Source organism: Stegodyphus dumicola, chromosome 9 (genome assembly GCF_044657685.1).
Source record: "Stegodyphus dumicola isolate Sdum_Otavi_A_Nest chromosome 9, ASM4465768v1".
In the NCBI taxonomy this organism is placed as follows: domain Eukaryota; kingdom Metazoa; phylum Arthropoda; class Arachnida; order Araneae; family Eresidae; genus Stegodyphus; species Stegodyphus dumicola.
The window spans coordinates 2271711-2275410 of record NC_140776.1 but is presented as its reverse complement, the minus strand read 5'-3'; positions in this window follow the sequence as shown (position 1 = coordinate 2275410).

Below are 3700 nucleotides of genomic sequence, written 5' to 3'. Positions count from 1 at the left end.
ATTTTTTACTATGCAGTGCGCTAAGGGCAGCTAATGAGGAAATGAGCTTGAAACTACACTTATGTCCATAAATTAAGGATAATGCAAAATCAGGCAAAGGAAGAGTTAGAAGCAAAACAAATTTGACTTATTTGTAAAGCTTATTTATTAAATAAAAGGTAAAGAGAAAAAAAAGGTGCTATATGTTTGATATTATTAAAAAAATAGCGATTTTTCTCCCTGGAGCAAATTAAAAAAAAAAAAAAAAAAAAAAAAACTATTTACAAAAAAAAAAAAAAAAAAAAAAAAAAAAAATATTATAGTCGGTATGATTGTTAATACATTGTATGTCTCCCAGACAATGCAATACAGTCCGTACAACGCCTAGGCATGCTGAGTATCAAATTATCGATCTGATCTTGGGGGATATTACACCACTCAAAAGCAATGCTCTCCAAAGTTCCGGTAGACATGTAGGAGGAGGTTGACGGGCTGCAACTTGTCGGCCAAGCATATCCCACACGTGCTCTACTGGATTCAAGTCCGGTGAGAATGCTGGCCAGTCCATACGTGTGATATCCTACGACTGAAGGCATTCGCTTACGATGTTTGCACGGTGAGGACGGGCGTTGTAATCCTTAAACACAAATTGTGCGCTCATGGCGCCCCGAAACAAATGTACATGTTGTTCCAGAATGACGTCCCGATAGATTTGGCTTGTCATGGTTCCAATTTGAACATGCAGGTCAGTTCTGGAACCCAGAATAATTCCATCCCAAACGAGCACTCCTGCACTACCGTAACGGTGTCGTTCAATGATGTTTTCTTGGTGGTAACGGGTACCTGGAGCTCTCCATATGAAAGTCCGGCGAGAATCAGACTGCAAGTTAAACCTGGACACGTCGCAAAACATCACACAAGCCTACTGTTGCGGTGTCCACAATGCATGCTCTCTACTCCAAGCTAACCGCAGGCGACAGTGAGTTTCAATAAGTGGAACGCATCTGACAGGTCTACGAGCATATAGACCAATCTGCCCTAAGCGTCTGTACACGGCCTGCCTTGAAATTGTCGTACCAGTGGCTGAAGAGAGCTGACGAGACAGGTCTGAGGCTGTGCTCCGCCTCTTTCTTTTGGCAGTAAATGCCAAATACCGGTCCTCATTCGGCGTTGTAACTCTGAGGCGACCCGTGCTGTAATGTCTACTCACATTACCACCATCTTGGAATTGTTGCCAAAGCCTGGAGATGACACTCTGGGCAATTCCAAATTCGTCTAATACTTCCAGTTGGTACGCCCACATTCCAGACGGCCGATAATTCTACCACGTAAAAAATCATCCAAATGCGTCCTTTGTGTCATAACTATTCAGTTATTGCACTGAAATGCTTATAAAGCGCCTGCGAACAATTTGGCTTCTTTGCTGTATTCCTTATATATCACTCTCTTACACTGTCGTCATTGTGACGTTCCATCGGTGTCATCTGGTTACTTCCTGAAATTTACATATGATTCTTGAAGATGTGTGTAGTGATTTTACAAGTGATATATTTATTTTAGAGTTCGATTTCCGCGTGACTCCGAATTATCCTTAATTTATGGACATGAGTGTATTTTGGAAAAGGAAATGAGATAGGAAACAGCTCTGATTGCCAGAGACACATCACAATTGTAAAAAAAAGTTATTGAGCATTTTTATATAGCTCTAAAGAAAACATGTCTTCTTATTACTGAAAGGACGCTATTGTACTACATGGGCAGTTAAAGCAGTCGTTACTCATTGTCTAAGCAATATTAAAAAATTCGATGATTACCAGAAGAACAGCCTTATCCAGTGCGATATCTTACAGTACGAGCTATCTCTATCACATTACTATAAATTTAATACCTCACGCTCATTTCTGTCGGCAGAAGGAATACGAGATGACAGAAGAATCACGATTTATTGAAACCGCAATAAAAATGACAAAAATGCTTCCTTTGCGAAATGCCTCACTATAACTCACTGATACTCATTTAATACATACATATTCGGCAAAGATTCTGTTCTAAGCATGTGCATTACGTTACAGATAATTTATAAGAGTGGTGCTTTTCAACCGATGTGCTAACATCCCAATGGCAGCACTTCTTTTGGAGGAGAGGGAAAAAAATAAGTTTCCAGGTTTAGAGTGAATACGAGCCAGCTCCGCTACACCACAAAGACACCATTGCTTTAGGCAGATAGCCTCGGTAAGCTTTGCCATATTCAGAATAACGTAACACCCAAGAACTGACTATGCAAGCCCTTTATTATATATTTTCTTGAGTATATATATTTACAAAAGTAGGGCTTTTTAGCCGATGTTCTAACATCCCAATGGCAGCCTTTCTTTTGGCGAAGAGAAAAAAAAATAAGTATCCAGGTTTAGCGTGAACACGAGCCATTTCTGCTACACCACGAAAGCACCCTTGCCTTAAGCAGATAGCCTCGGTAAGCTTTGCCATGTTCAAAATAAAGTAACACTCAAGAACTTATTATGCAATTCCTTTATCATATATTATTTTGACCTAATGTGCAAATGCGGTGCGCGACGTTTCTGATAATTCGTAAAATGTTTGTTATATATGCATTATATTGCTTTTCAGAAAATCTGTTTGATATAAATGACACAAGTCACATTGAAACAGCACTTTTGTATATTGAACAGGCTATGTAAGGTATTTTTTGCCCTGGAGTAAAAATATAAATGCACTATACTATGTATAATCTAAGAAATATAATGGTGTACACTCCGTAATTCAGCTTCCCTTTTTTGGCTTCAGTTTCCCAAAGGTGAGGCTAGTTTCTCATATTTGTCCTGACCCTGGTAAGGAGACACAGTAGAATCTGACATTCTGACTCTGGGCGAACTGTTAAGCAGTGCAGCGCAGAAGTAACAATATGCATATCCGTGAATTCTACATTCATGTAGTGATGCATATAGATCTAAATCCGCAACTGAAAGCGAAATTCAGGCGAACAGAACTTACTGTTCAATAGCGCTCAGTTCCTTAAGTGTTGTTTCAATATGCCTATTCCACTGCAAAATCTGCTAATTTTGATCCCCACAGTCGTCTGTTAAATTTTTGTCAGATATTTCTGAAGAATCCTGTATATAAGCTAATTTAAATCAGTTCTTTTCTGACATTTAAACTGATTTGTTCCCGCAAAATTACATTATTATTTGCTGTTTATTGCAAATTAATATTAATAAGCCTTTCTAATTCTTTTTTAATTTCTCGGCGTAAAAAATCAAAGTAACTAAAAATTCAAGTTAATTAACCAGTAACAAGAGCTAAAATGATTACTAAATATTTGTTTAATAGCATTTCTAGAACATGGATAATATACAAAAAATGTGCGTACAGCAATGCAAATAACATTTAAAGGACTACTAAGGTTCTAATTAATTGTGTATTCGTCAAGTAAACTGTTAAAGGCATTTGAGACATTTATAAACTAATTAGACTTGTAAAATACATTTCTCCTGTTTTTCGAACTGAATGCGTTTTATTTCGAATCTTCTGTTTGGCAAATTTCGGTCTCGGCTGTCTGCTGATTATTTTTTTGGATTTTCTTTCTCATACTTTCTTGAAAGATATCCTACACATTTAAAATAATAGAAAATAAAGCTGTTTATTGGTGCATTATGGATTTTTTCGATATACGTAAACGATATATTTATTATCCTATTAGAAA